Source organism: Cervus canadensis, chromosome 7, assembly GCF_019320065.1.
Source record: "Cervus canadensis isolate Bull #8, Minnesota chromosome 7, ASM1932006v1, whole genome shotgun sequence".
NCBI classification, from domain to species: Eukaryota; Metazoa; Chordata; class Mammalia; order Artiodactyla; family Cervidae; genus Cervus; species Cervus canadensis.
The window spans coordinates 15,552,039-15,575,417 of NC_057392.1; the positions used below are offsets into that span (position 1 = coordinate 15,552,039).

At 42.3% G+C, this 23,379-nt stretch overlaps 1 protein-coding gene and 1 pseudogene across 6 annotated transcripts in view; both read left to right on the plus strand.

Moving 5' to 3' along the window:
* The window catches only part of CPNE4 (copine 4), a 676,149-nt gene that overhangs the window by 184,151 nt on the left and 468,619 nt on the right, over positions 1–23,379 (plus strand). The gene's annotated exons all lie outside the window — the stretch shown is intronic.
* On the plus strand, positions 10,686–23,112 carry LOC122445117 (annotated as a pseudogene).

Below are 23,379 nucleotides of genomic sequence, written 5' to 3' on the forward strand. Positions count from 1 at the left end.
AGACCTGTTGTCTTTGAAAAATATCTGTTCAGGTCCTTTGCACATTTTAAAAAATCAGGTTATTTGTTTTGTTTGCTATTGAGTTGTATGAATTCCTTAATATAAGCATTTTGGATATTAACCTATTATCCAATATATGGTTTGCAAATGTTTTATCCAATTCCATAGGTTGATTTTTATTTTGTGGAATAATTTCTTTGTTTTGTATAGCTTTTTAGTTTTATATAGTCTCACTTGTTTATTTTTATTTATTTATTTTTGCCTACACCTTTCATGTCAAATCTAAAAAAAATCATTATCAAGACCAAAGTCAAGATGCTTGCCCCCTATGTTTTCTTTTAGAAGCTTTACGACTTCAAGTCTTATATTTAAGTCTTTAACCAATCCAATCCAAGTTAATTTTTGTGTATGGTGGGAGACAAGAGTACAGTATCATTTTCTTCCACCTGGGAATACAGTTTTGTCATCTTCACTTATTAAAGAGACTATCCTTTTTCCATCATGTATTCTTGACATCCTTGTCAAAAAAATAGTTAACCTTATACATGTGTTTTTGTTTTGTTTTTAAATTGGTGCTCTCTATTCTGTTCTTTGGGCTATGAATCTCTCTTTATGACAGTACCAGGATGTTTTCACTATTATAGTTTTGTATCAGAGTTTGAAGTCAGGAAGTGTAATGTCTCCAGCTTTGTTATTCTTCCACAAGATTACTTTAGCTATTTAATGTTTTCTGTGGTTCCACACAAGATTTAGGAGTTTTGTGTGTGTGAGAGAGAAATGCCATTGGGATTTTGATAGGCATTGCATTGAATATGTGGATTGTTTTGGATATTTTGGGCATTTTAACAATATTAATTCTTCCAATACATGAACATGAGATCTTTTTCTATTTATTTATATCTTCCTCAATTTCTTTCTTAAATGTCTTATAGTTTTTTTTGTTTGTTTGTTTTGACCTTTTCACTTTTTTTCCATTTATTTTTATTAGTGGAGGCTAATTACTTTACAATATTTTTCTTTGTTTTTTAAAATTTATTTATTTTTTAATTGAAGGATAATTGCTTTACAGAACTTTCTTGTTTTCTGTCAAAACTCAACATGAGTCAGCCATAGGTATGCATAAATCCCCTCCCTCTTGAAACTCCCTCCTATCTCCCTCCCCATCCCACCTCTCTAGGTTGATACAGAACCCCTGTTTGACTTTCCTGAGGCATAAAGCAAATTCCCATTGGCTATCTATTTAACATATGGTAATGTAAGTTTCTGTGTTACTCTCTCCATATACATCACCCTCGTCTTCCCTCTCCTCATTTTCATAAGTCTGTTGTGTGTGTCTGATTCTTCATTGCTGCCCTGCAAATAAATTCTTCAATACCGTCTTTCTAGATTCTGGATATATGCCTTAGTATACAATATTTATCTTTCTTTTTCTGACTTATTTCACTCTGTATAATAGGCTCTAGGTTCATCCACTTCATTAGAACTGACTCAAATGTGTTCCTTTTTATGGCTGAGTAATATCCCATTGTGTATATGTACCAGGACTTCTTTACCATTCATCTATCAATGAGCAACTAGGTTGCTTCCATGTTCCAGTTATAGTAAATAGTGCTTAAATGAACAATGGGATACATGTGTCTCTTTCAAGTTTGGTTTCCTAAGGGTATGTGCTGAGGAGTGGGATTGCTGGGTCATGTGGTGGATTTATTCCTAGTTTTGTTTTTGTTTTTTTTTTTTTTTTTAAAGAATCTCCATACTGTCTTTGATAGCGGCTGCTGTATCAATTTACATTCCCACCAACCGTGTAAGAGTGTTCCCTTTTCTCCACAACCTCTCCAGCATTTACCATTTGTAGACTTTTTGATGATGGCCATTCTGACTGGTGTGAGGTGATATCTCAGTGTAGTTTTGATTTTCATTTCTCAAATAATGAGTGATGTTGAGCATCTTTTCATGTGTTTGTTAGCCATCTGTATGTCTTCTTTGGAGAAATGTCTGTCTAGATCTTTTCCCCACTTTTTGATTGGGTTCTTTGTTTTTCTGGTGTTGAGTTGTATGAGCTGCTTGTATATTTTGGAAATTAATCCTTTGTCCATTGTTTCATTGGCTATTATTTTCTCCTATTCTGAGGGTTGTCTTCTCACCTTGTTTGTAGTTTCTTTTGCTGTGCAAAAGCTTTAAAGTTTAATCAGGTCCCATTTGTTTACTTTTGTTTTTATTGCCATTACTCTAGGAGGTAGGTCATAAAGGATCTTGCTTTGGTTTAATGTCATTGAGTGTTCTACCTATGTTTTTCTCTTAAGAGTTTTATAGTTTCTGGTCTTATATTTAGGTCTTTAATCAATTTTGAGTTTACTTTGTGTATAATGTTAGAAAGTGTTCTAATTTCATTCTTTTCAATGTAGCAGTCCAGTTTTCCCAGCAACACTTACTGAAGATGTTGTCTTTGCCCCATTGTATATTCTTGCCTCCTTTGTCAAAAATAAGGTACCCGTAGGTGCAAGGGTTTATTTCTGGGCTTTCTATCTTGTTATATTGATCTCTATTTCTGTTTTTGGCCAGTGCCATGCTGTCTTGATGACTGCAACTTTGTAGTATAATCTGAAGTCAGGAAGGTTGATTCTTCCAGCTCCATTCTTCTTTCTCAAGACTGCTTTGGCTATTCGGGGTCTTTTGTGTTTCCTTATGAATTGTGAAATTTTTTGTTCTAGTTCTGTGAAAAATGCCATTGATAATTTGATAGGGATCACACTGAATCTGTAGATTGCATTTGGTAGTATAGTCATTTTCACAATATTGCTCCTTCCTACACAGGAACATGGGATATCTCTCCATCTGTTTATGTCCTCTTTGATTTCTTTCATCAGGGTCTTATTTTCTGTATACTGTTCTTTTGTCTCCTTAGGTAAGTTTATTCCTAAATATTTTATTCTTTTTGTTGCAATGGTGAATGGGATTTTTTCATTGTTAGTATATAGGAATGCAAGTGATTTCTGTATAGGGATTTTATATCCTATGACTTTGCTAAACTTACTGATTAGCTCTAGTAATTTTTTGCTACTATCTTTAGGGTTTTCTATGAATAGTATCATGTCATCTGCAAACAGTGACAGCTTTACTACTTCTTTTCTGATCTGAATTTCTTTTATTTCTTTTTAATCTCTGATTACTGTAGCTAGGACTTTTAAAACTATGTTGAATAATAGCGGTGAAAGTGGACACCCTTATCTTGTTTCTAATTGTAGGGGGAATGCTTTCATTTTTTCACCATTGAGAGTAATGTTTGCTGTAGGCTTATCATATATGGTCCTTACTATGATGGGGTAAGTTCCTTTAATGCCCATTTTTTGAAGGGTTTTAATCATAAATGGGTGCTGAATTTTTTTCAAAGGTTTTTCTGCATCTGTTGTGATTATCATATGGTTTTTATCCTTCAATTTGTTAATATAGTGTATTCACATTGATTGACTTCCATATATTGAAGAATCCTTGCATCCCTGGAATAAACCCAACTTGATCATGGTGTATGAGGATTTTAATGTGTTGTTGAATACTGTTTGCTAAAATTTTGTTGAGGATATTTCCATCTATGTTAATCAGTGATATTGCCTTGTAGTTTTCTTTTTTGTGTGTTGTATTTGGTTTGGTATCAGGGTGATGGTGGCCTTGTAGAATGAGTTTGGAAGTGTTCCTTCCTCTGCAATTTTTTGAAAGAGTTTTAGAAGGATAGGCATTAGCTCTTGTCTGAGTGTTTGATAGAATTCTCCAGTGAAGCCATCTGGTCTTGGACTTTGGTTTTTTAGGAAATTTTTGATCACTGCTTTGAAATCCATGCTTGTAATTGGATTGTTTATCATTTCTATTTCTTCCTGATTCAGTCTGGAAGGATTGAGCTTTTCTAACAATCTTTCCATTTCTTCCAGGTTATCCATTTTATTGCTATATAGTAATTCCTAGTGGTCTCTCATACTCCTTTGCATTTCTGCATTGTCTGTTGTAACCTTTCCTTTTTCATTTCTAATTTTGTTGATTTGATTCTTCTCTCTTTTTTTCCTTGACGAGTCTGGCTAAAGGTTTGTCAATTTTGTTCATCTTCTCAAAGAACCAGCTTTTAGTTTTATTAATTTTTACTATTCTTTCATTTCTTTTTCATTTATTTCTGTTCTGATCTTTATGATGTCTTTCCTTCTGCTAATTTTTGGGGTGCCGGGGTCCAGCCCCAGCAGGATCCAGGGGGTACCCTCAGGATGAACGGCGTCAGCGAGAGATAGAAGACACGTGAGACCAGCCTTGATAGGGCCCAGTCTGCGAGGGAGAGAGAGAGAGAGTGTGTGTGTGAATGACCAGACGGGGGTGCAGAGAGTCTGGCAGAGTCTCTGCTTTATTTTTTACTATAGCTTTTATACCCTAAGTTAGTACATTTCTAAGGGGAAGATAGTTTAACATTACGTCAGCTTGTCCTTCACGAAACCAGGGTGTTTTCTGCATACTTCTTTGTTTATGAGGGTCTTGTACATTATCTTCTGGCCTTGGGGCCTATTAACATTTTTGCAGGTCAGGTGAATGTAAACCTATTTTCTGTTTTTATGGTGACCTTAACTGAAAGGTAACAGTGTCATAGGGAAATAGTACACAGTAGAATTATATTCTTGTTAATACAAAAATTAATCTTTCTGCAAAAGTTGTCAGTTGCATTTATCTAAGAAGTTTACCCCATACTGACTCTGCGACTTTGATGAGGCAGCTTCTGCCTAGCACTCCTGACTGACAATTAACAACCATCTCATTGTTACCACACTAGGGCTAAGTCCTTATTTCTCTAGATCTTTAACTATATTAACAATGGTTTCTATAACACAACCTTAGCACATTAAAAGCAAAAACACAACAAGCAAAACATAGCAAGTCTTAACCCAATAACCACCTATAGAATAATTTTTCTTATGTTTTCTAATAGGACTCTTTTACCCCTTAAAAAGGCTCTATGTCTATTAGGCTTTTATATAATCAGGTTCTTTATGCTATTTTATGATTAGGATATTATAAGCAATCATGTATATTAGTACCAAGGGCATAAATGCATTTGGCTAACAAAACTACCAGCAAAGGAGTTTGAATTAAAACACTCCTTTCACCCTGAATAACCTCATAAAATACCACCACCTGGGAAACTTATTGATTAAAGTTCTAAATTGATTCTTATTTGGGAAGAGATCGGGGAAGGCCTTCCTGCCTGTGTCAGAGAAATTAGGGAGTAGTCCATTGAGGCAGGCATCAGAAAGACAGATATCATCTTTAGGGTGAGAGCCGGGGGCAGCTTTTCGAAATCCCTGAAAACCTGATCTGCCTTGCCTGCCAGGCTTTCTCCTCATGACCTTGTCATGGGTGGGATCTCGTGAGCTGGCCTTTTCGAAAACCCCTGAAAACCTGATCCGCCTTGCCCATCAGGTTTTCTCCCTTACGGCCTTGTTAGGGGCAGGGTCTCATGAGGTGACTTTTTTGAAACCCCTGAAAACCTGATCCGCCTTGCCTGTCAGGTTTTCTCCCCTATGGCCTTTTTAGGGGTAGGGTCTCATGTGTTGGCTCCCGGCATTGGGGTATTTGGTTCTTTTTCTAGCTATTTTAGGTACAAAATTAGGTTACTACTAGATGTTTTTCTTCTTTTTTTTTTTTGAGGTAGGATTGTATTGCTATAAACGTCCCTCTTAGAACTGCTTTTGCTGCATCCCATAGGTTTTGACTTGTCATGTTTTCATTGTGATTTGTTTCTAGGAATTTTTTGATTTCCCTTTTGATTTCTTCAGTAACCTGTTTGTTATTTAAAACTGTATTGTTTTATCTCCATGTGTTTGTGTTTTTTATAGTTTTTTTTCTTGTAGTTGATATCTAGTCTCATACCATCGTGGTTGGAAAAGATGCTTGATACGAGTTCAATTCTCTTAAATTTACTGAGGTTTTATTTGTGACCCAAGATATGGTCTATCCTGAAGAATGTTCCTTGTGCACTTGAGAAGAAGGTGTGTTCTTCTGCATTTGGATGGAATGTCCTGAAGATATCAATGAGATCCATCTCATCTAATGTATCATTTATGACTTGTGTTTCCTTATTAATTTTCTGTTTTGATGATCTGTCCACTGGTGTAATTGGGGTGTTAAAGTCTCCTATTATTATTGTGTTATTGTCAATTTTTCCTTTCATGTCTGTTAGTATTTGTCTGATGTATTGAGTTTCTCCTATGTTGGGTGCATAGATCTTTACAATTATTATGTCTTCCTCTTGGATCGATCCTTGATCATTATGTTGTGTCCTTCCTTATCTCTTGGAATCTTCCTTATTTTAAGGTCTAGTTTGTCTGATATGAGGATTGCTACTCCAGCCTTCTTTTGATTTTCATTTGCATGGAATATAGTTTTCCATCCTCTCACTTTCATTGTGTATGTGTCTTTAGGTCTGAAATGCATTTCTTGTAGACAACATGTCTTGTTTTTTATCCATTTAGCCAGTCTCTTTCGGTTGGAGCATTGAATACATTTACATTTAAAGTAATTAGTGATATATATGTTACTATTGCTATTTTCTTAGTTGTTTCGGGTTTGTTTTTGTAGATCTTTTTCTTCTCTTATATTTCCTAAGTCCCTTTAACATTTGTTGTAAAGCTGGTTTGGTGGTACTAAATTCTTTTATCCTTTGCTTGTCTGAAAAGCTTTTTTTCCCCCATTAATTTTGAATGAGATCCTTGCCAGGTACAGTAATCTTGGTTGTGAATTTTTCTCGTTCAGTACTTTAAAGATATCCTGCCATTCCCTTCTGGCCTGCAGAGTTTCTGCTGAAAGATCAGCTGTTAAGCATATGGAGTTTCCCTTGTTGCTTGTTGCTTTTCCCTTGCTGCTTTTAATATTCTTTCTTTGTGTTTAGCCTTTGTAAGTTTGATTATTATGTGTCTTGGCGTGTTTCTCCTTGGGTTTATCCTGTACGGGACTCTTTGCACCTGTTGGATTTGATTGACTATTTCCTTTTCCATGTTGGGGAAATTTTCAGCTACAATCTCTTCAAAGATTTTCTCATACCTTTTTTTTTTTTCTCTTCTTCTTCTGGGACCCCTATAATTCGAACGTTGGTGCGTTTGATAATGTCCCAGAGGACTCTGAGACTATCCTCAATAGTTTTCATTCTTTTTACTTTATTCTGCTCTTCAGAAGTTATTTCCACCATTTTATCTTCCAGCTCACTGATCCATTCTTCTGCTTCAGACATCCTGCTATTAATTCCTTCTAGACTGTTTTTCATTTCAGCAATTGTATTGTTTGTCTCTGTATGTTTCTTCATTAATTCTTTTCTGCTGGTCAGGTGCTCCTGTCCACTTTCAGCTGTGTTCTGCAAGCAATACTGTGTCTAAAGGTGTATTCCTCATGTATCTGTAGAGAGAGATGTAACCCACATTCACTTACCCCTCTGCCATCTGTTCTGTTTTGTTTTTTTTTTTTTGATAGTGGAGTGCAGTTTATTACACCGGCGGGCCCAAGGCAGAGTCTTCTCTTAGCCAAGGACCCCGACCAACATTTGTGAAAATCTTTTATACCCCATGTGTACGCGTCCAAACCCACTACCCCAATTCCCTTGAGACTTACATAAACAAAGGAAGGGTAAATACAACTACAATAACCCCATCATTCACGTGTTATGTGTTCAAACAGTCAATAATCAATAAGCCCGCAGTTACATTCCAAATAGTTAATAACCGATAAGCCTGTGCTTACATTCTGATAGATAGTGTCCGGAGGCAGGGGTGATTAGTGTCTGTTTTCTCTTCTTCAACATTCCCCTGCCCAGAGGGGGGTCTTATCCTTCCATTGTCATTCCCACAGGCACTAAGCACAGAGTTCAGAGTCCACTGGAGAGGTGGCCGTGCACGATCAGCACAGACAGGCCTGAGATGGAGTCCAGGCCCCACGAATTCCTTCTTCATTCCCCCCTCTTGATGCTCTTAGTTTCCATAACGAGCATCATTTATTGAGATATATTGTACCTTAGCCCTCCTGCCACCCACATGAGAGAATGCTATCAACCTCTGGGTTACAAAATTCACGAGGAATTGTAGGAAGCAGGACCCACAAAGCAGTATGATAAACAAGGCAGCAACATAGTCATACCATTGGAACACAGATCGTGTCCATCTTGCATGCAGATAAGGCAGGTTTACTGGAGGCTGGTGTAGGCTAGGCTTAATTCTGCCATGGGCGAAAGCAAATCCTAATGTGCAACGCCGCACCCAGCCAACTGGTAACCATGGCCATAAGTTAAGCCCGCAGAGCCAGTGGGTCCCATTGGGGGCTACCCAGCGGATTCCAGGATTATATTTCCAGTCGGAACCGGGCCACTGAGCAGACTGATTGGGGTGATAGGTAACTTCCAAGATTTGTTTACATTGTTCAGGGCACAGATAACAATTCTTTTGGGTCTAGGGGATGGTCTCCAAATCCAACTTTCTGTTCTTTTTGTTCCCCAGCAAATAGTAGCAGGGGCAATCAACTGTCCTTTCTCAGGAGTCATCCAGAAATATTCATCCCAGACCTGGTAGTATTGCTCAAGGCACCGGGAGGCCTGTCCCCCTTTTGTAAGGGAGCCCTTTTCCTCCTTAATTCTCATATATGAGGTATAAGCCTTTGTTATCTCCATAAGGCTGGTGTTCATGTTAAATGTAACCCTATGTCCCTGGCCCATTGATGGCTTCTTCTAACACCAGAGGGCAAAGAAAGGTTATGGTTGGTGAGAGAGAGGAAAGTTCCTTTCTGTTGTTAAAGTCCCCATAACGGAGTGACGATACCCACCAGGGGAGTCTGTCTGTTACTGACAGGGGCATAGCCCCACATACCCAAGTTCAGAATTGCATTGGTGAGGCCGAGCAGCAGGAGTCGTTTACCCAGCTCCATCCTGTAGAGGGCTCGTCTGGGACCTAGTTTTCTTCTTCCTCCTCAGAATGATCTTGGTTTCCCGTGGGTCGGTGGGGTCCTTCTGGGTGGTCCACTCGGCGTCCTCCGGGTCAGCGTGGTATGACTTCTTTGCTCTGGTGTGATGGATCAAGGGACAATACCTGCAACTTTAACTGCAGTAGGGGTAGTTAGAATAACATAAGGGCCCTTTCACCAAAGGGCTAGCAAATCATGTTTCTAGTCTTTGACCCATACTTGGTCACCAAGTGTAAACTCATGAATCTGTTCCCCAAGGGGGAACGGCACCCTTTCTTGTACAAACTTAGTTACCCGGTTTATTACCTTACCCAGTTCCATCTGCTGTGAAATCCTATCCCCCCTTACCTGAGGCAAATTTGTTGATACCTGTTTTATTATGGGAGGAGGCCTCCCATACACAATTTCGTATGGAGAATAGCCTTGGGACTGTGGGGTCATCCTGAGTCTGAGCAGAGCCATCGGAAGCAAGTCCACTCAGGAGCAGTCAGTCTCTCTGATCCACTTGGAGAGTCTCTTTAAGTGTCCGGTTGGTTCATTCCACCATCTCAGAACTCTGGGCCTATATGCAGTGTGCAGTTTAAAGTTTTGCTTACTTGTTATACTAAATCAGCTACAAAAGCCGGGCCATTGCCTGATCCAATGCTGGTAGGAAATCCAAATCTAGGAACCATTTCCCTAATCAGGCACCGGGATACTTCTGATTCTCTTTCAGTCCAGGTAGGAAAAGCTTTTACCCATCTCAAGAATGCACATATCATGACCAGCAGGTAATGGTAGTGTTGGTGAGGTTTCATTTCAGTGAAGTCCACTCCCAGGTGTTCAAGGGGCAGTGTGCCTTTCAGCTGAATACCCAGAGGATTTTGTCTGAATACCCAAGAGGCAGCATTAACCTGTGAGCAGGCAGCATAGCCTAGGTGGGTCGCTTGGTGTGTTTGGCTTACCAGAGTGTGTGCCAGCTCCTCCGGTACCAATAATTTGCCACTTGGCAATTCCCACCCTCTCTTTTCAGTCTTGATGGCCCCTTCTGCTTTGGAATACCCGAGAGCTGTTGGCCCTGTTTTATCAGGCTGGTGCCATCAGTATATAGGACCCAGTTAGGGTCTGGAACCTTGAGTCCTTCTTTAAAACAAACCCCAGATACCTTACCTCCTCTTTGTAGATCTGTGCCTTCTTCTTCGACACCCGGTAACCTTCCATCAACAGCTGGAGCAGTGCATTTGTCCCTTTCCAGCATTTTTCCTTGGTCTCAGGCAGCCAGCAGCAGGTCATCCCCCTATTGTAGGAGCTGACATCCATACTCTTCCGGATGGAATGAGTCCAGATCAGAAGCCAAGGCTTCCCCAAAGATGGCTGGGAAGTTTTTAAACCCTTGTGGGGGAGTCCAGATGAGCTGTTGTTTGGTGCTCCCCACTGGATCTTCCCATTCAAAGGCAAAGATGGGCTGTGACGCTGGGGCGAGGCATATGCAGAAGAAGGCATCCTTGAGATCTAGGCAAGTGTAAACTTTAGTCCTCGGTGGGAGGAGGCTAAGTAAGGTATAGGGGTTTGGAACAGTGGGATGTAAAGTCACAGTAGCCTGGTTGACTAGCCTGAGATCTTGTACAGGCCTATAGTCCTGTCCTCCTTCCCTTTTGACTGGCAGGATTGGTGTATTCCAAGCCGACTGGCACTCTACCAGAATGCCTGTTTGTTTCAATCTATTGATGTGGGGCAATATGCCGGTTCAGGCCTCCATCCGTAGCGGGTACTGGCACCCTCTAACCGGGATGGTGCCTGGTTTGAGTTCCATTATCACTGGGGCATGATGTTTAGCCAGCCTGGGAGGAGGGGGTGTTGTCTTCCACCCAGACCTCAGGGAATAATTGAGTTAGCTCCCTCATGTTCTTCTGGCCCGCCCGGTTCTGCCTTCAGAGGCTCATGCAACCTCCACTCATCTTGGGTTGGTATTGAGAGAGAGGGCAAATAAGTCATAGAGTCCGTCCAGAAGGTGGGCCTCTCCTCAGGGGAGAAAGTCACTTGTGCTCCTAGTTTGGAGAGCAAGTCTCTTCCCAACAGGGGTACTGGGCACTCAGGAATGTAGAGGAATTCATGAATCACTTGGTGCACCCCCCCATCCATCTGACATTTTCTGGGCTGGCAAAACGATTTAATCATCTCTTCTCCCGATACCCCAGTTACAGCGGTAGTCTTGTGGACAAAGGTGCCACAGGTTTTGTTACTACCGACAGTTCTCCTGTATCCACCACGAAGTCAGTGTTTTGGTCCCCCACTTTTACGGTTACCATGGGCTCTCAGGGACCTGATATCTCTGAGCCCTGGCAGCCCTAGTTAATTTCCAGGTCAGCAAGCCCCACAACTGCGGGAGCTTCTTCTTCCAGTGGCCAAAAGCTCGGCACCGGGCACACTGGTTTGGCTGTAACGGGCCCAGGGCCTCCCTTGGGACCGGTTGAAGGACTGTCCTGTCCCTGGGGCAGATGAGGTTTTCTGGAGGGCCCGAGATAGACTTTCCCAGAGCAGCAGCTTGCACTGTAAGTCTCTTGTTTGTTCTCTTTCGTTCCCTCCAGCTCTCTGGCAGGGCGCGGTCTCTGCTTAATTCCAACGTCTCCCTCCCCTTCTAGTCAGTACTCACCGGGAGAGGCGGGTATAGCTTGGGCGGTTCGGGTGGAGCCTGATCCTGGAAGTGTTGGCCAGAGGCTTCTGTCACCGGGATCGGAGCCTGCCCAAAAGGCGGCTCTATGAACTCCAGGAAAGCTGGCAGAGGAGCAGTGGCTGTTCCAGAAACTTCACCTGGCCCTGGATCGGGCATTAAGGCAGCCTCTGGTCCTGGTGAAGCACTGGGAGGCAGGCGTGTCATTATCCAGCATGGGGGAGGGGTCAGGTCATCCCCGTCCAAATCCTGTAGAATTTCCTTTTTTATCATCAGTCAATTTTTGTGCCATTAATATTTTCCCCTTTCCCTTCTGGATACAGAACCCTGTCCAAGTAGGAGGGTCTCAAGCTAACCCTAGCCATGAGTCAATAGATGGATATTGATCCAGGTGTCCTGGCTCTCCTGTGACTACTGTATAGATTGCTTCCACTATTTTTAAGTTCACGGTGTTCTCTGGTGGCCATCCTGCTCCCATAGGGGTCCATTCGACCTCACAGAGTATGTGGAGGCAGTTAGGCTTCATCTTCACCCCATAGTCTCCTCCTAATCCCTTCTTTAAATTTTTAATCATGCACTCCAATACAGTTGCCTTAGATTCACTTTCCCCCATCTTGCTTGCCTTCTCGGACCTTCTTCTACTTTTCCTTTTCGTTCTGTCTACGAAGTTCTCAGTACCCTATGTACTTCTGATATTTCCACTCAGTGACACTTAAATTGCCATTTTGCCTCCTTCTTAACTGGGGTGAGAAGAGCCTTACCTGCCAGATCCCAGAGGGAGAAGGGGGATCAGCGTGTCTTCACCTGCCAGTCAGCATAGCTGAACCAGAACATCACATGGTCCGAGACTGTTTCTCCCTTAAAGTCCATTCTGCCTTGGTGGGCTTGATCAGGTGTGGATGAAAACACAGATGGGTTAAATATCTCATGTCCCAGGCCATCTCCGGAAAAGCCAATTCATACTCACTTCTGTTTCCCCCTCCTTCTAGCCCAACAATTCCGAGGGGGTCAAGAATCTCACAGCAGACGGGACACCTCCTAGGGGAGGGCAGAATACGAGCATACAAGGACCAGTTTCCTATCCTAAGAATCCCTGGTGATCGCTTGGTAATAATTTTCCCCGAGACGGCGTGGACACACCTCCTAAATGACCTTCACAAATTTCCTTCCTAAACCCTAGCATGCTCGTCGACCTATGTACCAAGCAATCGCCGCCTGCCTATTCCAGGCTCCTGTGGGTCCCCGCTCCTTCTAGTCCCTCCCAGGGGGGTGATCAGGCCCCCTCTTCCACCCTACCTGGTGGGTTCCTCCTCACCTGAGCGCTCAGTTCCCCTGCTGCCGTCCACTACCTGCTGACGTGAAAGGTCCGGGCGTTGAGAAGCAGAATCCTTCCAGAGGGGCGAGGCGTCTTCCCTCCTCTAGGAGATTCAAGCTACAAAGCCTCGGGGTGGCCTCAAATGAGACCTGTCTCCTCAAAGTGAGGAGTTTCCCGGCCAATGCACCAAATGTTATAGCCACGCTTTCCGGGAAACAGACTCACTCAGAAGGACAATGCAGATAGTGGAGTGCAGTTTATTACACCGGCGGGCCCAAGGCAGAGTCTCCTCTTAGCCAAGGACCTCTGCTCTGTTTTATAGTTTTTAATTTATAGATCTTTCAGCTCCCTGGTTAAATTTTTCCTAAGTAGGGTTAGTAGGAATTGAATACGTGAAAGAGTAAATAGGAGACACTATGGTATCCAAATGATAGCATCTGAAGGAGGCAGGCTTAGCCCTTAGAGCTGGAGGAACAAGGGAGAAAAATGGGCTAAAACCCAGGCCTCTGAGGAGGAGATGGTGCCATGTCCATGAAGGGTGTGATAGGCTGGTTCTGTGAATGTTAGAGAAACTTAAAGTAGATTCAACAGCTGCCCAGGGAAGTGCCTTTGTTGGAGTGAGAAGTGTTGGTGAGGGAAGACTGCTGATGCTCCTGGGGTGTGGGAGCCAGCCCCCTCCACTTCTCCATTCTTCCCACACCTCTAAGGGACCCTGCTTGGCACTGACAGGGGTCTGGTTGCCAAAACAGACAGTGGTTTTCAGAGTTCTCAGCTTTGACCTCACAAAGAAATATAGAAAGGTGAGTGAAACTGAGAGACAAGTTTAATAATTGGCAAACCCACCTAGCTTCCCCAAGCTGTCAGTCACAGAGTATGAGTGTCTTTAATTATTCCGCAAGACAGCTAAGCTCCTATCCTGGCCACAGCTAATACTTAATCAAGTTTCATCCTTGTACTATCAGTGGTCCTAGGTAGGTTTCAGGGGTGGATAGAGCAAAATAAGATGGGTTCTCTGAAAATTCATCTGCCCAACAAATATTTATTGCCCTGTTCTAGGTCTTGGAGACATACAAGTAAAATGACATGATTCCAGCCATTTGAGATTTCCCAATCTTGTGATTGATAAAGTGATCAAGTTATAATATAGTGTGATAAGACCAATGATTTCATTAAAATGAGTACTGTAGAGTCATGAAAGATGGCTTAAGGCAACAAAAATTATTTATTATCTCTCATCTTTTCTGTTGGTAAAGGATTAAGGCAGGGCACCTCAGGGAGAGTTTGTCTCCTCTCTACAATGTCTGAAGTCTTTAGCAGAAAATTTGAGATCTAAGGGCTGAAATCACTTGAAGGTTCATTCACTCACATGTGGGATATGTTGGCTGGGGGCCGAGCTGGGGCTCTTGCTCAGAACATATGGTCTCTTCATACAGTCTGAGCTTCTTCAGAACATGGCATCTGGGTTCCTAAGGCAATTATGCCAAGAGAGAGCCAGGCAGAAGCCACATTGCCTTTTACGACCTAGTTTCACCTGCCATGTACTTCCATCACAATGTTTCTGAGACATGACAAAGATCTACTTAGGTCAGTGTAGGGGAACCAATTTCCCACCTTTCTATGGAGAAATGTTAGTGTCATGATATAAGGAAGGGCGTGTGCAGTGGGATATATATCAGTGCAGGCATCTTTGGAAAATGTCATCTGCCACAGTATCTAACTCAATCCATGGTTAGCGTAAAAGGTAGTCAGAAAATATTCTTAGAGGGAATGGCATTCCTAATGGATTCTGAAGACCTGGAAGGATTTCATCAATGAAAAAGAGAGGAAGGTTATTTCAGATTAAGAAAAAAAAAGTCCCGTTAAGGGGACTTACTTAAGGTAGATTTATGTCTAGAAAAGTGCCTATAGTTCATTGTGTTTAATTTTATTTGAATGGTAGAGTCTCTGTTTGCCAAGTCTTTCTCTTTTGGAAGAAAGTCAGGCTGATGATGGGAGGGATAGAGTCTGGCATTCTGAGGGTAGTCCGCCCACACTCGTCCTCCCTTCTCCTCTGTCTGGACACACAAAAAGTGTTGAGATGCTCTGGATAGTCAGTTTCCTGTTGCCACAGGACTGTATCACAGGGCCCAGGTGTGAAATGCTGGGGAAGGAAATGCCTCATATCAGCAACCCTACTCTAAACCTGCTCACCTGGCTCTCTGCATCATTCTGAAGAATCCAGAAAAATTCTTGATGCTGACACCAAAAATACAGTCTTCTTCTAAAGATCTCTTCAATCTTTTATTGCTATATCTTATTGCAATCCCCTCAACTCTTCTGATTAGGAAAAATACCAATTGATCCTTATTTTCTAACTGAGATCACCTCCTGGGAACATGTCATCCTGTTCTGTCTTAACTCAGCAAAGTTATATAGCCCTTAGCTACCATCAGCTTCTAAGTACCCCTTATAAATATCTTCTTCTTGCTAGTTCTTTCTCCCTTATTCTCCCTACTTTATCCAGTCAAACTCTGCAGTAATTTTTTCTTCTTTCATTCTTTTATATCTCCTTTGCCCTCACTCTAGACTTTTAGAATTTTCTTCTTAGATTTTTAAGGTGGTTTAATAATTGGTCACCCAACCCTTTGTCTTTTCCCACTCTCAACCATACTTAACATCACTAAGACCTCTTTGCAGAGGCCATTCAACTTGGTTGATTTTTCCTAGGAGGCATTTATTGAATTACTCCCAAGCTGGATATTCCCAAAGGTACCCCCCTGCACCCTGTATGTCTCTAAACATGGCTCAATGTGATGTCTGCTGCTGAGCTAAATGACTTCTAGATAGAAACCTTCCAGTTTCTGGCACCATCATTAACTAGCATTCATTCATCAGAACATTTAAGCGAAATTAGTTGGACGAATAATGTGCTCCCACACAAAACTAATGAAACATGAAAGTTAGCAACATTAAATAAAATAAATAAGTGCGTGCAGACTTTGTTGGTTAACTGCTCAGGCAGAGTTTACGAGACATACCTCTTTTTGACTTCTCCTTGCTATCCCTTGACCCTCTTACCTACTGCCTTCTTGTCCTCTCTCTTTAGAATTACGACTGTGACCATAGTCATGTCCGACTCTTAGCAACTCCAGCCTCCTCTGTCCATGGGATTTTCCAGGAAAGAATACTGGAATGGGTTGCCATTTGCTCCTCCAGGGGATCTTCCAACCCAGGGATCAAACCAGCTTCTCCTGCATCTCTTGCATTGGCAGGCAGATTCTTTACCACTGAGTCACCTGGGAAACCTCAGAATTAAGACTACTTGTCTTTTAAAGATCACATTGTGTCCTGTTCATGCTTGATTGATTATTAACAGCTGCAACTCTCAAACCATCAATTTAAGCCCAGACTGCCTCTGTTGACGAAGTTTGTTTCTCCTAAAGGATAGCGACCATTTCTTATGTGTCCCTCTAGGCTCTGTAAGTCGGCTCTTTGCACTGGAGGCCAAAGTAATGGAGCTTCAACTTTAGCATCAGTCCCTCCAGTGAACACTGAGGATTGATTTTCTTCAGGATTGACTAGTTTGATCTCCCTGCTGTCCAAGGAACTCTCAGGAGTCTTCTCCAGCACCACAGTTCAAAGGCATCAATCTTTGTCACTCAGCTTTTTTTTTTTTACTGTCCAGCTCTCACATTCATACAGGACTACTGGAAAGACGATAGCTTTGACTATTTGGACCCTTGTCAGCAAAGTCATGTCTGTGCTTTTTAATACACTATCTAGGTTTGTCATTGCTGTTCTTCCAAGGAGCAAGCATCTTTTAATTTCATGGCTGTAGTCACCATCCACAGTGACTTTGGAGCCCGAGAAAATAAAAAGTCTGTCACTGTTTTCATTGTTTTCTCATCTATTTGCCATGAAGTGATGGGGTCTGATGCTGTGATCTCACATTTTTAGATGTTGAGTTTTAAGCCAGCTCCTTCACCCTCATCAAGAGACTATTTCCTCTTCGCTTTCTGCCATAAGGGTGGTCTCATGTGCACATCCGAGGTTACTGACATTTCTCCTGGCAGTCTTGATTTCAGCTTGTGATTCATCCAGCCTGGCATTTCACATGATGTATTCTGCGTATAAGTCAAATAACCAGGGTGACAATACTCAGCCCTCACACACGCTGCTCGCAATTCTGAACCAGTCCATTGTTCCATGTCTTGCTCCAACTGCTTCTTCCTGAACTGCACAGGCTTTACAGGAGGCAGGTAAGATGGTCTGGTATTCCCTTTCTCTAAGAAATTTCCACATTTTGTTGTGATCCACACAATCAAAAGCTTTAATATAGTCAAAGAAGCAGAAGTAGATGTTTTTCTGGAATTCTGCAGCTTTTTCTATAATGCAATGGATGTTGGCAATTTGATCTCTGATTCCTCTGCCCTTTCTAAATCCAGCTTGTATATCTGGAAGTTTTCAGTTCACATACTGCTGAAGACCAGCCTGAAGGACTCTGAGCAACACCCTGCTAGCATGTGAAATGAGTGCAACTGCATGGCAGTTTGAGCATTCTTTGGCATTGCCCTTCTCTGGGACTGAAATGAAAACTGACATTTTCCAGTCCTGTGGCCTCTGCTGAGTTTTCCAAATTTGCTGGCACATTGAGTGCAGCACTTTCACAGCATCATCTTTTAGGATTTGAAATACCTCAGCTGGAATTCTATCACCTCCACTAGCTTTGTTCTTAGTGATTCTTCCTAAGGCCCACTTGACTTCACATTCCAGGATGTCTGGCTCTAGGTGAGTGATGACACCATCGTGGTTGCCTGGGTCATTAAGATCTTTTTTATATAGTTCTCCTGTGTGTTCTTGCTACCTCTTTTTAATATCTTCTGCTTCTGGTAGGTCCATACCATTTCTGTCCTTTACTGTGCCTATCTTTGCATGAAGTGTTCCCTTGGCATCTCTAATTTTCTTGAAGAGATCTGTAGTCATTCTCACTCTACTGTTTTCCTCTATTTCTTTGCATTGTTCAGTCAAAAAGGCTTTCTTATCTCTCCTCACTATTCTTTGGAACTCTGCATTCAAATGGGTATATCATTCCTTTTCTCCTTTGCCTTTTGCTTCTCTTTTCTCATCTATTGGTAAGGTCTCCTCAGACAACCGTTTTGCCTTTTTGTATTTCTTTTTCTTGGGGATGGTCTTGATCCCTGCCTCCTGTACAATGTTAGGAACTTACATCAGTAGTTCTTCAGGCACTCTATCAGATCTCATTCCTTGAATCTATTTGTCATTCCCACTGTATAATCATATGGGATTTAATTTAGGTCTTGAGAGTCCTTTGGGCAGCAAGGAGATCTAACCAGTTCATCCTAAAGGGGATCAGTCCTGAGTGTTCATTGGAAGGACTGATGTGGATGCTGAAACTCCAATACTTTGACCATGTGATGCGAAGAGCTGACTCATTTGAAAAGACCCTGATGCTGGGAAAGATTGAGGGCAGGAGAAAAAGGGGACAGCAGAGGATGAGATGGTTGGATGGCATCACCAACTCAATGGACATGAGTTTGGGTAAACTCTGGGAGTTGGTAATAGACAGGGAGGCCTGGCGTGCTGTGGTCCATGGGGTCACAAAGAGTTGGACACAACTGAGCAACTGAACTGAACTGAACTGATTTGTCACTTCCACTGTATAACCATATGGGATTTGATTTAGGTCATACCTGGATGGCCTAATGGTTTTCTCTATAACTGCACTCATCTCACACGCCAGTAAAGTAATGCTCAAAATTCTCCAAGCCAGCCTTCAGCAATACATGAACTGTGAACTTTCAGATGTTAAAGCTGGTTTTAGAAAAGGCAGAGGAACCAGAGATCAAATTGCCAGTATCTGCTGGATCATCGAAAAAGCAAGAGAGTTCCAGAAAAACATCTATTTCTGCTTTATTGACTATGCCAAAGCCTTCGACTGTGTGGATCACAATAAACTGTGGAAAATTCTGAAAGAGATGGGAATACCAGACCACCTGACCTGCTTCTTCAGAAACCTGTATGCAGGTCAGGAAGCAACAGTTAGAACTGGACATGGAACAACAGACTGGTTCCAAATAGGAAAAGGAGTACATCAAGGCTGTATATTGTCACCCTGCTTATTTAACTTATCTGCAGAGTACATCATGAGAAACACTGGGCTGGATGAAGCCCAAGCTGGAATCAAGATTGCCAGGAGAAATATCAATAACCTCAGATATGCAGATGACACCACCCTTATGGCAGAAAGTGAAGAAGAACTAAAAAGTCTCTTGATGAAAGTGAAAGAGGAGACTGAAAAGGTTAGCTTAAAGCTTAACATTCAGAAAACTAACATCTTGGCATCTGGTCCCATCACCTGATGGGAAATAGATGGGGAGACAGTGGAAACAATGTCAGACTTTGTCTTTTTGGGCTCCAAAATCAGTGCAGATGGTGATTGCAGCCATGAAATCAAAACACGCTTACTCCTTGGAAGGAAAGTTATGACAAACCTAGATAGCATATTAAAAAGCAGAGACATTACTTTGCCAACAAAGGTCCATCTGGTCAAGGCTATGGTTTTTCCAGTGGTCATGTATGGATGTGAGAGTTGGACTGTGAAGAAAGCTGAGCGCCAAAAAATTGATGCTTTTGAACTATGGTGTTGGAGAAGACTCTTGAGAGTCCCTTGGACTGCAAGGATATCCAACCAGTCCATCCTAAAGGAGAGTAGTCCTAGGTGTTCATTGGAAGGACTGATGCTGAAGCTGAAACTCCAGTACTTTGGCCACCTCATGTGAAGAGTTGACTCATTGGAAAAGACCCTGATGCTGGGAGGGATTGGGGGCAGGAGGAGAAGGGGACGACAAAGGATGAGATGGCTGAATGGCTTCACCGATTAGATGGGCATGGGTTTGGGTAGACTTTGGGAGTTTGTGATGGACAGGGAGGCCTGGCGTGCTGTGATTCATGGGGTGGCAAAGAGTTGGACATGACTGAGCGACTGAACTGAACTGAACTGATCTGTGAAGAACACATAGAAGACTTTAAACAGTTTGAGCCTAAAGACTTTTATTTGAAAAACACTACATGGGAGGATGTAAGGCTATGAGATCCTTTGCTTACAAAAAAGCAGGACTGTTGGACAAAACCTTTTTGCTGCAGTGCTTGCCCATTTTCTTTAAAGTTTTTCTCTGCCTACAAAAGTCATTTCCGGAATGTCTATAGTGAAGGCTTTGAAAATAGGATTCTCCTTAATTGTCCTTACTGTACGTTCAATGCAGACAAAAAGACTTTGGAAACACATTAAAATATTTCATGCTCCAAACGCCAGCGCACCAGGTAGCCTCAGCACATTCAAAGATAAAAGCAAAAGTGATGGCCTTAAACCTAAGCAGGTTGTCAGTATAGAGCAAGCTGTACCGAGATCCTCTTTAAGAAATAGTTAGGAAGCACATTTATAGGGAACATTTTCAGCATGTGGTAGCACTTTACATAGCAAGGGCAGGAAAAAAATCATTCAGTGCTGCAGTCCCTTTAGACGCAAATGCCAGGGAAGAAAGTAGTATTCACTGCAAGGATGCCTTTTTATGCCAAAGTCCTACAGAGCTTTGGTACAACATGTCGTTGAAGACCACGAACACACAGGCTATCAGATCACTGCCATGATTAGCCACACAAGTGTGGTGGTTCCCAGATCCAAACCCTTGATGCTAATTGCTCTCAAACCTCAAGAGAAGAAGGTCATGGGACTCCAATCAAGAATTGGTTCCCTCGCTTCTGGAAAAGTCAGGTCTTTGCGATCACAGCAGATGGTGAATTGACTCAATACCAGAGCCTAACTTAAATTCAACAGATGTCAACATGATGTCCAATGTTCACCTGCAGCAGAACAACTATGGAGTCAAATCTGTAGGCCAGGGCTATGTGTTGGTCAGTCAATGAAACTGGGGCTAGATGGCAAGGCACCTGTTTCCATCCCTCAATAGTCTCAGTCTGTGAAACAGTTCCAAGTGGAAATGGAAGATCTTACTGTCTTGGGTCGGAACAGAGGACCCAGGTACCAGCAACATACTCACAGCAGTCTCCAAATGCCCATCTTTCTCTTCAGACCAGTTAAAGTCTCCTTTCCTCTGCCAGTCACATGCATCCAGAGTATTAGGTCAGTCCAGCTCCAAGCTGACTGCAGCTGCCACTGGCCCTCCACCACCCAATACTTTCTCAACTCAGAAGTGGAAAATATGTACATTCTGTAATGAGCTTTTTCCTGACAATGTGTATAGCGTGCACTTTGAAAAAGAACAGAAAGCTGAAAATGTCCCAGCAGTGGCAAACTACAGTATGAAAATACACAATTTCACTAGCAAATGCCTCTGCTATAATCACTATTTGCCCACAGACACTTTGCTCAACCGTATGTTAACTCATGGTCTGTCATGTCCATATTGCTGGTCAACCTTCAGTAATATGGAAAAGATGGCGGCACACATGGGGTTGGTTCACTTTAATGAAGAGATGGGACCTAAAACAGATTCTACTCTGAGTTTTGATTTGGCATTGCAGCAGGGTAGTCATACTAACATCTATCTGCTTGTAACCACGTATAACCTGAGGGATGCTCCCACTGAATCTGTTGCTTACCATGCCCAAAATAACCCACCCATCCCTCCAAAGCCACAGCCAAAAGTGCAGGAAAAGGCAGATATCCCTGTTAAAAGTTCACCTCAAGCTGCAGTGCCCTATAAAAAACATGTTGGAAAAACCCTTTGCCCTCTTTGCTTTTCAGTCCTAAAAGGACCCGTATCTGATGCACTTGCACATCACTTATGAGAGTGGCACCAAGTTATTCAGATGGTTCATCCAGTGGAGAAAAAGCTCACCTACGAGTGCATCCACTGCCTTGGTGTGTACACCAGCAACATGACGCCTTGACTGTCACTCTGCGTCTGCTTCACTGCAAGGGTGCTGGGAAGACCCAAAATGGCCAAGACAAGACAAATGCTTAACCAGTCACCAGACCTGGCACCTGTGACGTGCACTTATGAGCAAATGGAATTTCCTTTGCTGAAGAAGTGAAAGTTAGATGAAGATAGCGATCCACCTGGCTTCTCTGAAGAGAGCCTGAGGAGCCTGTTGCTTTAGCTTTAGACCCTAAGGGTCATGAAGATGATTCCTATGAAGCCAGGAAAAGCTTCCTAACAAAATATTTCAACAAACAACCCTATCCCACCAGGAGTGAAGTTGAGAAGCTGGCAGCCAGCCTATGGTTGTGGAAGAGTGACATTGCTTTCCATTTTAGTAAACAAGAGGAAGAAGTGTGTCTGAGACTGTGAAAAGTACAAGCCTGGTGTGTTACTGGGCTTCAACATGAAATAATTTTTAAGAAGTTAAGCATAGATGGATTTTGATGCTGAGTGGCTATTTGAAAACCATGATGAGAAGGATTCCAGAGTCAATGCTAGTAAAACAGCAGACAAAAAGCTCAATCTTGGGAAAGAAGATGACAGTTCCTCAGATAGCTTTGAAAATTTGGAAGAAGAATCCAATGGAAGTGATTGTCCTTTTAACCCTGTTTTTAAAGTCGAGTCTAAAATCCCTGATGATAACCCAGATGAACACATACTGAAGGTAATTTCTGAAGATGCTTTAGGATCTGAGAAGCTAGACCAAAAGGAGGAGGATGGTTCAAAATATGAAGCTATTCATTTTACTGAGTAACCAACCAAACTAATGCATGATGCCTCTGATAGTGAGGTTGGCCAAGATGATATTGTTGAGTGGAAAGATGGTGCTTCTCCATCTGAGAGTGGCCCTGGTTCCCTACAAGTGTCAGACTTTGAGGACAACACATGTGAGATGAAAATAGGAACTTGGTCCATTGAGTCTTCCCAAAGTGAAGATGCAAGGAGCAGTAAGCCAGCTGCCAAAAAAAAAAAAAAGGGCTACTGTGCAGGATGACAGAGAGCTGATGAAATGGAAGAATAGTTCCTATGGAGAAGTTGAAGGGTTTTGGTCCAAGGACCAGTCATGGTGGAAGAATGCAACTGAAAATGATGAGCACTTATCCACCCCACAGATTGAGTGGCAGAATAGCACAATTGACAGTGAGGATGGGGAGCAGTTTGACAACATGACTGATGGAATAACTGAGCTGATGCATGGCAGCTTGACGGGAGTTAAACTGAGCAGCCAACAGGCTTAAGGGCCAGGTTCTCTGGCATTGGTGACAAATGCTGCAGCCTGGAACTCTGTTCTCCTTACAGCTATGACTGCAAAGCTATGTTCTAACTGGTACTGCCTTTTGAGTGCTGGGTCATCAGGCTGTGGGGACATGTGGCCACTCCAATCCCAATGGTTATTTCTAAGTCTGTGACACATGATTGACTCATCTTGCTTGAGAACATTCTGTGACAGACACAGTAACTAAATGTGAAAAACCAATAAGCTTGTGGCTCATGAATGCACACGA